Genomic DNA, 15,140 nt, shown 5'->3' with positions numbered 1-15,140 from the left:
GGCGACCGGGTGGTGTCATAAATAGTACTAGGAAAATGGTGTTGGGTATCTTGGTACTGGAACAAGTAAAAAGATATTATTGATAGATTAGTACAAAAGTACTAGGTGAAACAACACTGGTGGTACCTTTGTAGCCCCGATTCTGTTACCCGGCGTCGCCGCTAGAGGCGTCTCAATCTAGTTTCGCCGTTCCTTCCACTAGCTCTATAACGTACGTCTCGAATAACGGACGCTGCGAACAACGGACTTTCTGTTTGGCCGTTACGTGACTCGAGCAACGGACTGGCTGCGAACAACGGACTTTCCGGCATAATTGGTGACTGTCCATGGGTGCGTTCTTTAATAGCGGTCGCTCTGCGTCTCCGCTACTACGGGAGTGCGCTGCTGTTTGTAGGCATTTAGGAACAACGGTGATAGAAACAAAGATGGCGGCACCCGCCTATCGATAGTATCGTGATGGAGGAATCTATAATTCTAAAATATGAGCTTTAAAAGGCAAAAGAAGGATCCCAATTGTAAAATTTAACCATAAAATGAATTATTTGTTGAAAGAGCATTCAAAATAGCCTCGAAAAAAAATTCGTAAAGACACTTACATCACCGCGTGCGCTAACTCGCGCTTTCACAATTTCTAAATTCTCATTCATAAAACCACATAATGGACCCGGAAACGAAACTATCTCAGCCATGGAGGACGCCATGTTGCTTTCCGCCGTAAATTACTGCTACAAGCGGCCGTTTTTGCCGTTCGACGGCGCGCACTCCCACCGGAATTTAGGAATGCGTTCCGCAGGAATTTTTAAACGGATGTCGCTCGCGCAGAGTTACGCGGAGGAATAAAAGAACGCACCCCATGTTCATTTTTTTTAATGATACAGTACGGTTATTTTATGCTGCGGAACGAATTAGATGTTTTAACACGTATTTCTATGGGAAAATGCGTTTCGTATAACGGACGTTTCACTTAACAGATGTGCATCTGGAACGGATTAAGTACGTTATATGAGGCACCACTGTATATAAATATTTTAGTTTTTTAATGCAAACACATAAAATTTACATTATAATGTATTAACAGCTAAATAAATACTTTGGGAAGGTCTTTAGTTTAAAATTTCGTTACAAGATGGCATGCATGTAGCCTGTCATAAATTTGAAAATTTGCGAATTTTCACGAAAAACACCAGATATTATCATTTTTTACTGCAAGTTATGATTTATTTTAGTAATTACGTAATTACCTTTACTGACGCGTGATTAATGCATAATTATTTTGTATGGGATTTTTTTTTTAATCAAATTAATTTAATCGTTCTAAACTTCTAATCCACAGATTTCACTTTGGTAATGTTCTTTAACGTACAGTACTTCTGATGTCATAAACAACATCCAATAATTATAAAAACGTTATTTTTGTATTTTTGTACGAGTAAAATTGTTTCCACACATCTGTACATTACATACGATACACTTCATTTTTATGACGAGGAAATTCTTAACATTGTTCATTTACCAATATATAATATACCATAAATCAGTTTCCATTATAAAATATTTACTTCATTTCAAAAGCGCATCACGATATACGGCGAAAATTGCGTAGACTGTAAAAGCTATAATAGGAAACTGGGTCAATTGACCATCTGTATGACTGCAGGTCAAATGCACTAAGAACAAAAGTCTCCCGAATTGTCCACACACGTAGAAAAACCAAAAAATTATAATAAGCATGACCAGAAATAGTTTATTTTTAATGATTCAAAATGTGCAAATATTCATTAAAAATACCAATTTAACAAATATGAAATCATTACATTTAAAATCATTGCTAAGTGACCAGCTATTTTCGGACAATCTCTTTGAAAGCGACATTCTTCGACCTAAGTAGCACCCTGCACATGAACCAGTGGCGTAGCTAGCATGGGTGACACCCGGTGCAGATATCGTGGTGTCACCCTTTTTAACTCTTTTATAAAACACTGTTGAATTGTAATATCTTCGCACTCGAGCAACTTGAACGCTATATCGAATATGCGATGTCGCGACGTATGAGTTTAGATTTATAGAATAAATCATAGTAAGATTTTCAGCTGGTGCGAGCTCTCGTGGCGTCTCCTCATAGCGAAGAAACTAACATGGGAGGCGAGCCGTTGACCCCCCCATTTTTTAGGTACAGGCCTACCGGGTGTCACCCCGCCCCCACCGCCCCCCGTAGCTACGCCCCTGACATGAACTATACACTGTTCACAAAAATTATTGCAAAAACGCAAAGAATTCTTCGCTCGCGCGTATTGGACAACGTAGGTTTTTGAAGCAGTAAAAAACAAATAAAAACCTCGTCTTATACGCGAATAAATACGATAATTCGATTGTTTTTTCTTAGGATCGACTGATTCAGTCGGTTCTGGCATACTCCCACAGAAATAAAAATTTTTGAAGTAATATATAATAAAAATATTTTCAAAAAACTTCTAATTTAATAAAAATTTATAAATTATTAACAAAAATTCTTCTATGATTTTATTTATTCTAATTAATTAAACAAATCCGAAAATTAAAAATTAGTTAAAGCGTCGTATAATTTTAAGGTGTTTGGTGTTAGTGTTATTGAGTTTTTAAAGATTTGTTTAAAATTTTTTAGTACAATTCAATGCAAGCTACAGTCAAGAGACTGCGACGTCAAAAGCGTTTATGCCTATTGTTCTCCTCTGTTGCTAATGGCAAACTTTTGCTACTTCTAAATCAGTTAAACGAAGCAAGATAATCGAAAGGCCGACTGCTTTTTAAAAGTTTGGAAAATATCGTTTTTAGTGACGTAACGAATAGTATATTTGGCCTCAGGCCGAATACCGAATATTCGGCCAGGAACGTGGGTCCGAATAGGCCGAATATTCGGCCAAACTATTCGGCTTGATTAACGCACGTACGAAAATTGGCGCGCAAACTGCATTATGGCAAGGATCGCGCATCCTGCTCTCTATTGGCCCGCTGTCACTACGATTTTTTCTTCCAGTAGGTCTAAATTATTTAAATTAATTAATTAAATTATAATTATTAAAGTTAATATGAGATGGAGCCTAACGTCTACCTCTAGTGCCAAATTGGTTTATAATTTATGTAATAGCCGTAAATAGCCCGATATGATTCGGCAGTTGTTGGTATTTAGATGTAAGTTATAACTTATAAGTTATTTTATTTGCAATCGATCTTTTTAACTCTAAAATTTTGTTTTTACTACGTATTTGTAGACTGAATAGTGCTGTGAGGATATACTTTAGTGGGGACATATGGTGTACTTTCTGCCCAGTTGTGGAACAGTTCAAATATATTATTTATTATTGATATTTTGTTGCTATTGTTTTTGTCAATATTTTTAAAATTAACATGATTTCAAATGTTATCTTTTGCATATAATGAAAAATGCTCATTCTTTGCTTTATATATAAAATAAATTATATATTAGTTACTCATCTTCTAGAAATAGATAAATAATTCTTTCATTAAATACGATAAGTTTCAATAAAACGTTTCATAAATCATTTTAAAATATCGTAAAAAATATTAAAATATACGCGAATACGAATATAACATAATTAACTAAACAATAACATTGATGCCCGATACATTCTAACCTACCCGCCGTCAATGCATAAGATATCGGGCTATATAAAGGCTATAATATTATTTAATTACGAAATAATTTAATACTGGAGTTGTATGCTATTTCTTATTAACTTTATTAATTATAGTTTAATTTTCAGCATTAATAAAAGTTACCAAAATGATTAATTTACTGTGTTTTTGTTATTTCTTACTCCTGTGTTTAGGTATTCGGTATTCGGCTGAATAGCGAAAAATAGGCCGAATACCGGGTAGTAACTGAATATTCGTTACATCACTAGTCGTTTTATAACTGCAAATTATCAATTCGATAGTAAGTGAACCAAAATTTCAAACCCGAATATAATAATTAGTTTAGTTATCAGATTTCTGTTCGTATTTAATAAACAACAAGATTCATTTTATAATACAGCAAAAAACATTTAATAATATACAGAAACTTTATACAATTGCCACGTTTTTTAACTTTGGGCGTATTTATATAAACTCTAATAGTTCGTTAGTGAAGTGTTTAAGTCTTTTCCTTATATGAATAACGTTACATAAAAAAAACACCAAAACGGTATGTTACGACTCGTATGGGTGTTACTGATATAGCGTATTAGTTATTGACACATGTGGATGGATGGAGACGGGGCTAGAGATTTGCAAGAAATTTTTCAGTGATGAACCGGTTACTGATTGAGATGTGGGGACAATCATAGTGATTTATTTTCATGTTAAATCAAACTGGTTAACTAGAACAGTGGTTCTTAACCTTTTTATACTCGCGGCCCACCAAATATTTCATAATTTTTTGTGACCCCCATTTTTTTAATAATAATTTATATTTGTTATATTATGTATAATAAATTGATTTTTTATTATTGCTTTATTTTTTTATATAATAAATGTAAATCATAACTTTTTTATTTCATTATCTATTTAAATAGCATTCAAACTTCACAATTAAACATAAAAACTCATTAATTTTTAACAAAAAATAAGAAACACGTCGCTAAACCGATCGAAAGTCGATGCTAAAACTAAACTAAAACTAAAACACGCACAACTTGTGGTAAAGACTTTGCATATCTTTTGCAAAATTATTTAAATTTTCAAAGCCTACTACTAAGCCTACTATATTCCTAATTATTTTTAAGATTCCAAGCATTAATAGTTTCTCAGAATTGCTTTGGAATAAAAGAAGTAAATACTGCGGTGTAAGTAGCATATTTGCATTTATTTCTTCTGTACTAACAAAGCTGTATGTAGGAAGAAATAAGAAATAAATAAAAAAAAAACGAAATAAAAAAACTTTATCTTTCTTATTTCACTTTTCAATACGGTATTCGGTTATACATCAATTTTTTATTATATTCTGAAGGAAATTTTTCATAATTTGGCGGCCCCCCGGCAAACCTCTTATGGACCCCCATGGGGCCACGGCCCCCGTTAAGAATCACTGAACTAGAATTCATCAAACTTTTAATAACTCGGATGGAGTATTGATACAGTATTTTCATAAATTCGCCGGAATTATAATTTATATAAAATAATTGATGATCGTCTATGGAATAAACTAATCAGAAATTTTCTGTAAAACGTACGACTAACAATAAACGTCGTGTCATGTGACACGACACGTGGGGAGTGGAGCTTCAGTGACCTAGAATTCTAAGTATGTGACTGCATTCGAACCGGCTAAGAAACCCAGAAATTATTTTTTGTTTTATTTCATTCCGATGGATTTTTCGGACTAGCCGACGTAATAAATAAATGGATTTTTTGATAAATTACTTTAAGAAACAATTATAGTACGATTCTAAATAAAATTTTGAAACATACAACAATCTTAGTGATATATTTATGATTAAAAAATTAAGAAACATTCGATTCTAGGCGCGAAATATCGCAAAGATTTGAAAAAAATCTCTATTAAATTAATAATTGATCAAGAAACTACTGTTTTAAACGTTATTGTTTATTAAAATAATAAACTGAACATATTAACATAATTTTAAATGTTATTTCAAAATTTGTAAATTAAAAATTTATAAATTACACACTTTATTAAGAAAATGATTTTCTAGTTTTATTCTATTTCTCCTTTCATTCTTTATCTGATCAGCTTTCGAAAATGTTCTCTCTGCCCCTACTGAAGAGTAATTTCGAAAAATTAATAATAGACGTGAACGCTTTTGACGTCGCAGGTCTCTTGACAGTAGCTTGCATTGAATTGTACTTAACAATTCTAGACAAATCTTTAAATTTTTCGACCAGAAGCGATCAAATGCTCACAACGAGGGAAAAATCTCTAGCCTTGTCTCCATCCATCCGCATGACTGTGTCAATAATTAATACACTATATCAGTAACATCCATACGAATCGAAACATACCGTTTTGGTATGTTTTACGTAACGTTATTCATGTAAAGAAAAGACTTATCCATGTCACTAACGAACTATTAGAGTTAATATAAATACGTCCAAAGTTAAAAAAATGTAGCCTTTGTATAAAGTTTCTGTGTTATAATAAATGTTTTTTGCTGTATTATAAAATGAATCTTGTTTATTGCGTATTAATATTTAAATACGAACAGAATTCTGGTAGCTAAACTAACTAATGATTATATTACATAATCATTAGTTTTTTTTATTTATTTATTTCTTATTTCTTCCTACAGTACATACAACTTTGTTAGTACAGAAGAAATAAATGCAAATATGCTACTTACACCGCAGTATTCACTTCTTTTATTCCAAAGCAATTCTGAGAAACTATTAATGCTTGGAAGTTTAGTTCTAGTTAACCAGTTTGATTTAACGTGAAAATAAATCACTATGATTGTCCCCATATCTCAATCAGTAACCGGTTCATCACTGAAAAATTTCTTGCAAATCTCTAGCACCGTCTCCATCCATCCACATGTGTCAATAACTAATACGCTATATCAATACGAGTCAAAAAACACCAAAACGGTATGTTATATGTAACGTTATTCATATAAAGAAAAGACTTAAACACGTCACTAACGAACTATTAGAGTTTATATAAATACGCCCAAAGTTAAAAAATGTGGCAATTGTATAAAGTTTCTGTATATTATTAAATGTTTTTTGCTGTATTATAAAATGAATCTTGTTTTTTATTAAATACGAACAGAATTCTGATAACTAAACTAATTATTATATACGGGTTTTAAATTTTGGTTCACTTACTATCAAATTGATAATTTTCAGTTATAAAACGACATTTTCCAAACTTTTAAAAAGCAGTCGGCCTTTCGATTATCTTGCTTCGTTTAATTGATTTAGAAGTAGCAAAAGTTTGCCATTAGCAACAGAGGAGAACAATAGGCATAAACGCTTTTGACGTCGCATGTCTGTTGACTGTAGCTTGCATTGAATTGTACTAAAAAATTCTAAACAAATCTTTAAAAACTCAATAACACTAACACCAAACACCTTAAAATTATACGACGCTTTAACTAATTTTTAATTTTCGGATTTGTTTAATTAATTAAAATAAATAAAATCATAGAAGAATTTTTGTTAAAATTTATAAATTTTTATTAAATTAGAAGTTTTTTGAAAATATTTTTATTATATATTACTTCAAAAATTTTTATTTCTGTGGGAGTATGCCAGAACCGACTGAATCAGTCGATCCTAAGAAAAAACAATCGAATTATCGTATTTACTCGCGTATAATACGAGGTTTTTATTTGTTTTTTACTGCTTCAAAAACCTACGTTGTCCAATACGCGCGAGCGAAGAATTCTTTGCGTTTTTGCAATAATTTTTGTGAACAGTGTATAGTTCATGTCAGGGGCGTAGCTACGGGGGGCGGTGGGGGCGGGGTGACACCCGGTAGGCCTGTACCTAAAAAATGGGGGGGTCAACGGCTCGCCTCCCATGTTAGTTTCTTCGCTATGAGGAGACGCAACGAGAGCTCGCACCAGCTGAAAATCTTACTATGATTTATTCTATAAATCTAAACTCATACGTCGCGACATCGCATATTCAATATAACGTTCAAGTTGCTCGAGTGCGAAGATATTACAATTCAACAGTGTTTTATAAAAGAGTTAAAAAGGGTGACACCACGATATCCGCACCGAATGTCACCCATGCTAGCTACGCCACTGGTTCATGTGCAGGGTGCTACTTAGGTCGAAGAATGTCGCTTTCAAAGAGATTGTCCGAAAATAGCTGGTCACTTAGCAATGATTTTAAATGTAATGATTTCATATTTGTTAAATTGGTATTTTTAATGAATATTTGCACATTTTGAATCATTAAAAATAAACTATTTCTGGTCATGCTTATTATAATTTTTTGGTTTTTCTACGTGTGTGGACAATTCGGGAGACTTTTGTTCTTAGTGCATTTGACCTGCAGTCATACAGATGGTCAATTGACCCAGTTTCCTATTATAGCTTTTACAGTCTACGCAATTTTCGCCGTATATCGTGATGCGCTTTTGAAATGAAGTAAATATTTTATAATGGAAACTGATTTATGGTATATTATATATTGGTAAATGAACAATGTTAAGAATTTCCTCGTCATAAAAATGAAGTGTATCGTATGTAATGAACAGATGTGTGGAAACAATTTTACTCGTACAAAAATACAAAAATAACGTTTTTATAATTATTGGATGTTGTTTATGACATCAGAAAGTACTGTACGTTAAAAAACATTACCAAAGTGAAATCTGTGCATTAGAAGTTTAGAACGATTAAATTAATTTGATAAAAAAAAATCCCATACAAAATAATTATGCGTTAATCACGCGTCAGTAAAGGTAATTACGTAATTACTAAAATAAATCATAACTTGCAGTAAAAAATGATAATATCTGGTGTTTTTCGTGAAAATTCACAAATTTTCAAATTTATGGCAGGCTACATGCATGCCATCTTGTAACGAAATTTTAAACTAAAGACCTTCCCAAAGTATTTATTTAGCTGTTAATGCAAACGCATAAAATTTACATTATAATGTATTAAAAAACTAAAATATTTATACACTTATTTTTAAAACCTCTCTTCTTTATACATAGTAACTTATTAAACAAAAAATTTGCTAATTATTAAAAAAATAAAAGAAATGTTACTTCTAACTTGGTTCGTAAAAATATTAACATTTAAAATTGTATATTTTCACAAATTTTGAATTATGTTGAATTACCTGAATTTTTTAATTAAAAAAAAAAGTAAAACGGAAGACATATTATTTACATTTCTGCCATCTGGATATCACAATAGTAACTATCTTTTATATAAAATATATTATTTTTGTATGTATCGTAAAGAAAAAAAATTCAACTTTCTAATTATTATTTTGTAATATATTAATATGTATTATCTGTATTTTTTATTTTGATAACTTATTCTTATTTTCATAATAAAATTCATTTATTATTTAATATATTTGAACTTAAATTATCATAAATATCTAAACAATAAGAAATGAATTTATATACTGAAATAATGCTTTTAAATAATGGAAACAATGTAATATTTTAAATTATTTTGATTTCTTAGATAGCTTCTACAATCTACATCATAGGAACGTCACAGGAAATAGAATGGCGTCACCTTACTTGTTGCAGATGTTTCTGCCGTGGCATGACCTGTCACGTGACCTCAGAAACACGTGTTTTTGTTTACAATATCTTTCACTATTATATTTTGTAAATTAATTAACAGAGTTGAATAAAACTGAAAAATTACAGAAAGCGACGAATAACAAATATATAAGAGCATAAATTAGTACAAAAACTAACAAAATAATTAAAAAATTTACATAAGTGACTTCTATACATCGCATTTATGATTTTAAAAAAATTATCAAAAATCATGAAAATTATAACGGAAATATGTAATAAACTAAATAAATTTGTGATACCACAAAAACTAGCAAAAAAAAAAAAAAAAAAAAAAAAATGAATGAAACAACAGACAGAAAAAGGAACATTTACCTCAATACTAAACATGACCCACTTCTATCTATTGAGTATGTTCATTTAAAAAATTGTCGAAAATGACAAATTTATTTAAAAATAAAATCCAAATCAAAAATAACTATGTAAAATAAAAACGGAAGCGTACCATCGCGAAAACCGCTTATGTCTATGATGTATAGTTCTCAACAAAAATAAAATTGAAAACACCGGCGTATTTTCATGCCTGCGAGAGATTTAGAAACAAATTTTCTCACCGGCGATGCAAAAAGGGTTAAATACAATCTCTTTCTTAATTTTGATTTTATAATTGAATGGATTGAAAAAGCCCTCTCAACAGTTCCATTAAAAGTTGGAAGGCACAAACATTTCAATGCTAAGTGAGATATACTTCTAAATCTTGGGTTCCCAGCTGAATCAATGTCCTCTAAAACTTCAATCCAAAAATCAGTTGTTTTGTCACAATTATTCCATACTTTATTTTGAATATTTTGCCATTCAGACTCTCAGTCAAATAAAAAGGTGATAATAATTGTGCAATTGGAAGAATTGATGGTTTTTGTTGTGATGTTGCAACTGATGGATGCAGTTGACTCAATTGTTCTAGAATTATAAGACAGACGTTTTTTAAAAATATCATGAACATTCTGTAAGCATTAACTTTATTATTATACAGCTGCTTTGCAGAAAAACATCTATTTTGTTCCTTTGCTAATCTAAACAATAAAAGTAATTCCTCCCACTGATCTACTACAATGGTCTTGATAGCTTCGTAGCGAGCAAGCCACCTTGTTCCAATGAGTTTAGATATTTTCTTAGGTTTTGAATTTTCATTCATGGCAACATACAGACTTTCGTATTGAATTTTCCGTGTTGAACTATAGGAAAACCAATTGTGAGCCTCTCGGACAAGATATTCCAACTGTCTTGGTAGGGTTTGCTTTTCTGCACATAAATGAAGTGAATGACAAACACATCTTACTACAACCAAGCTTGGAACATCATCTCTCAACAATGTAGAAAATGACTGATGTCTTCCAATCGTGACACTAGTATTGTCAACTCATATTCCAATTAGGTTATGTAGATTTAAGCCATCTTGCAACAACTGATTTTTAAATGAATTATAGATGGAATCTGCATTACAATTTTCGAATTGAATGAGGCGATAAAAGGTTGTGATGATTTTTTTTCTTCATTCTGGAGAAATATTTCACCATGATGCACGAAATCTTGGTTGTAGAAACGTCAGTTGATTCATCTATTATTACAGAAAACGGATGGTTATCCATGTCCCGAATCGATTCCTCTATGACTGATGGTCCAATAACATTTTTTAACAGCATCGAACATTTAGTGGGGTGAAGTTTCAATTCTCCAAAAATATTAGACTTCTCATCAATTTTAGGTAGTAGTTCTGTCAGATGATTTACAGTGTTAATAATGCCATGCTCAGCAACGAAGGCACTCAATTTTAATTCTGTAATTTTTGTTTCTGGCTCAAATGGCAATTTTTTACTTGATTTGGCACTTTTCTCTCCGTGCTTTCTTGTTTAGGCATGTGCAAGCAAACGTTTTGTGTATGCAGTTAACAATATAAGTGTATGTCGTATTTTACAATAACGACAATAAGCATTCAGTGGGTCACCTGTTAGATCGGGAGCTAACCAAGCTAAAAATGAAAATTTTCAAATCATCACAAATAAATCTATACTGATATTATAAAGAGGAAATGTTTGTAAGTTTGGATGTAACAGGTAATCTCCGAAACTACTCAACCGATTTCAAAAATTCTTTCACTAATATTTAGAATGGACCTTCAGGGTGGACACAGGCTGTATATTATTCCGTTAAACATTTGCATAAATTAAAAGAAATCATCTAGGATTAAGGCTTTTATGTCCAACAGATGACGCTAACTCCGACGATCTAAGTGCTTTTCTGTGAGGATGAACTAAAGCAGATCATCTATCCATCTATATAAATAAAAATGTAATGTTCGTTTGTTCCTACCGATTCCTTTGAAATTTTGACAACGTTGCATTCGAATACGCACGTGTTTTTATATAACATACATGTCGAAATTTCCCCCACTGGCGTGCATTGGCGTAGCCAGGATTTTGTTATGGGAGGGCCTAGTAGAGGCTGTAATTTTCTGGGGAGGGGCACCGGGTTATCTGGGGGGCCGTGTCCACCCATGCTGGCGGGAGATGGACAGGATTAAGGCTTACCGTGAAGAACTCTGCTTCTATTTATACTATTTTAGATGCGGTTTTTGTGTTTTTGATTGCGTTTTAATAGGGTACGTACAGAATGTATACTAAGAAGGGATTTTTTTAAATTCTCCGCACGGGGAAGTGTTATATGTTTATAATAGATACATTTTGAGCCACCACAACGCGTGGCTGGGTCTGCTAGTAAAAAATATAAATTGCTGATACAGTACTTACCTTTTAATCCTTCCAATTTCTCCCATGTTTTGCAGTACGACTGTGTGTATTTCTTTCTGGTCGCCATAATGGTATTGAATAACAGGAAAATTGTTTCTAACCAAAACGTAAACTTCCCTACAAAAATTTTTAATTTATATTCATTCTTTCAATTAGTTATTTACATTAATAAAACAAATTTTATACTTTTTACATTTAAATATTTCCTGTAGTTTTAACAATTTAACATCAAAGATCAAACTCACAAAAGCTTGTAAAATCACACGTGGTTTTGCTGGGTGCTGGCATAGAATAATTACCTAGCTTCGATAGGTAATTAGTCTGTAGTGTTGGTTGAGCCCATTTCAAGTGAAGACAATGCCAGCAGTGACAAAATTAAGAAATTCTCAAAGTAAATGCAAAATTTTTAGGGATTACGTTTAAAACTTAAATGTAATCCCTAAAAATTCTCTATAGAAAAAAAAATCATCCTAAATTTTTCCATAAAAAATCTCCCTAAATTCCCCTTAGACTCGAAAGTAATCCGTAAATCTAAGGTAAAAAACCCTAACTTGGCAACACTGCCCTGGATGGAATCATTGGAAGCCTTATACGATATTTTGATGTGTAGCATCCACCAGCTAAACCGCACGAGCTTGGTACTCTGTAAAGCGCATGCGCGAATGTGTATAATCTGGCTGCTTCAACTATTTAAATATTTTGGCCGTGGAGCTGTCCCATTTTCGACAATACAGCGCTTCCATTAGGAATATCCCTGTACGAATTTATATTCGAATATACAATAGCAATCTTGTCATTTTTTCACACGTAATATAGAAATCTGTAATAAGATACATAATGCGGTTTTTTTTTTTTGTAACTCTTTCCGCCCAATGGGCACTAAGAGGGCCTCTTATAGCAAGCCCATTATGGGTTCGGCCAGGCCCACAATGGGGCGGCCGGGTGGTGAGGGACGGGGACCGACATATCCGGACGGACCACCCCCCGAAAAATTCCTGGGGATTTTTCGACCCGTCCGGATTCGATCCCGGGTCCCCCAGGGCGGCAGGCTGCTAACCTTGACCGCTCGGCCATCCGGCCGCACATAATGCGGTTATAATAAAATATTGATTTTAATTAATTCAAAGTACAGTACGTTCAAATATAAAAATAATCGCACGATATGTACTTATATTTTAGAAAATACAAGGGTAGCGGCGCTTCCACAGATTCCATGGACGGCACGCCACTGGCGTTGCATAATGGTACGAGACAGAAAATGGAAAAATAAAAGTACGTTGCAGAGCCCCGAGACCCCATATCAAAACCTTTCCTGAAATGCGGTGTTATTCGTCACTCTTTTATCGTGCCGAAGAACATTTCGTTATTAAAAATATGAAAATTTTATGTTTATTTAATTCCAATAAAATTTTCATTTACTGAATAAATAATAATAAATCTGTCGAATTTCTAAGGATATTTGAGAAATTAGAAATTTTAAGTTTTTATATTAATTTGCATAATATATGTTAAATAATACACAAACATATGCACACAGAAATGTAAAGTTCATTTTTTGTGATGAAGGTCCTGGCTCTTCTGAAGTTCTTGTCCTTTGCAATAAAGTCACGTAGTTTCATTTGTCGCTTTCTTTTCAAGCAAATGTCGGTAGCAGGAAATATCATCCAAAACGCCTTGTTTTGCTTTTGCACTCCTTTCAAAATCTGGATCATTCGCTACAATTTGATCAACGATTTCGGTTATTATTACCAAACCTTTACTAAGGAAATCTCTAGCAAGTTCTTTGGGTTCTTCATTTTCAGAATCTATTTTCCAGTTCTACATGAATTCCTTGTTTTGCCAGTTCAACGTTGAAGGTCGTCATTGGTAAGGCTCTCATCAGAAACCTGCAATAACACTTCAATATCCTGCTCATCTATATTTCCTAATCCTGTCGTATCGATTAGGTTGACAATTTGGTCAAAGATAGATTCTTCTCGTTGAAAATCCTTGGATACCTACAGCCACACCTTTCTTCCACACTCGGTTCATGCAGTTATCAGTTAATTCTTGCCAAGCGAAGTAGATATTACCTATGGCATCCACGATGTCATATTTTTTCTAAGATTGCACCAAACAGAGATTTAGGGAAAGTACAGCGCTACGTCGAATTCCCACCTTTTGCTGATTGGTTCACGTCCGAGATTATTATTATATACGGATCAATGAAATGCAGCAATAATTTGAAAAAGCGTAAATTTTGAGCTTTTTTTAGGTTTCGAGCAGGCCGCGTTATATCGAATCAGCGTTAATCGAGGAAGCACTAAACGAGGTCTTACTGTATGTAATGTAAGTAATGATCCTTGGCCGTCCGATGAATTTCAATTTCAGAGATTTTTTTCTTTGGAAAGAAAACCGCAGTGATACACTCGTACCAGCGTGTGTGATTTAACAAGTGAAACTAGTTATACTGTTTTTGAGAAGTATATAGTATTCTGCAGTTTGTTGCCATGTTTTGAAAACTATAAGTGCGGGAAACTGGAAACTTGGGCCACCATGGGCGCCCGCACATTGGGGCACGTGCCTCCTTTTCGTCTCGGTTGCCCTTTCATAACCTCTAAGTGGGCACCAAACAACAGACAATTCATGATTTCTAGCTTATTATGCCATTTCATGACCTAAACACAATAGAAAAAACTTATAGGGATCTCTGCAAGATAGGTGTATGCAGGTGATAGTCAGTTTTTCAACATTACAGATCTTAAATGTGTAATTGAGGATTCATGGTATAACTTGAAATCAAATTGTTACAATTTGGCATTGAATTCGCAACAGTTTGTAAGATGTTATTAAAAATAAATGAAGCACAATTAGCTGTTAAAATTTTTTCATGTAATTTTTGAAAATTTACCTAAACTTCTGGGATAACAATGTTTAGCAAAATTTCTAATTTTGTAAGAATCTTAACTATTAAATTTTTAAATTTATCTTTTAAAAAGTTATTCAAGAAAAATAATCAATTATTTCATTGTGACCATGTCACAATGCTGGGCTTTAATTTTTTTCATTTAAAATATATGCTCTCCACTTCAAATTAGTAGTGTTCTTGCCCCTGTACATCATACTTTTCCTTTAAC

Source organism: Centruroides vittatus, unplaced genomic scaffold, assembly GCF_030686945.1.
Source record: "Centruroides vittatus isolate TY-2023 unplaced genomic scaffold, ASM3068694v2 scaffold_3315, whole genome shotgun sequence".
In the NCBI taxonomy this organism is placed as follows: Eukaryota; Metazoa; Arthropoda; class Arachnida; order Scorpiones; family Buthidae; genus Centruroides; species Centruroides vittatus.
Note: the sequence above shows the minus strand (reverse complement) of the source record.